The following is a 536-nucleotide window of genomic DNA, read 5'->3' as shown; positions in this document are numbered from 1 at the left end:
TCTCTTCTGGCCTGCAGGGATACATGGAGGTAGAATGTTTTATACATAATAAATAAATAAATCTTAAAAAAAACAGTTGACAATCTCTATTATCAATTATAAAATTTGTAATTTTTCTAGCAGACTTTTGGAAAATGCATATTCATCTCAGTGAGCTAGAACTGTCCCAATACTTAGACTTTAATAGTAAGTACTGACAGGATCTCACACTGTAGCCCAGGGTGATGCTGAACTGACTATGTAGCTCAGGCTGGCCTCAAAATTGCAGCATCTTCATGCTTTAGCCTCCTGAATTACTGAAGTCACTATGTGAAATAAATATTATTCTTTTGATTCTACATCAAGCACATCAAATGGCAATCAAGTGACAATATTTGGAAGATTTGCATAACTCAATGAATTTACTTTCCACATTACCAAAGTATATGATTACAGAATAAGTCATACATTGCCTAAAGATCCATTCAACAGGATCAATATCAGTACAGAACCAAAAAAAAAAAAAAGATTCAAAAAGGTTATTAAAATGTTCCTCT

This window comes from Microtus ochrogaster, chromosome 2, assembly GCF_000317375.1.
Source record: "Microtus ochrogaster isolate Prairie Vole_2 chromosome 2, MicOch1.0, whole genome shotgun sequence".
NCBI lineage: Eukaryota > Metazoa > Chordata > Mammalia > Rodentia > Cricetidae > Microtus > Microtus ochrogaster.
This window is presented reverse-complemented; position numbering follows the sequence as displayed.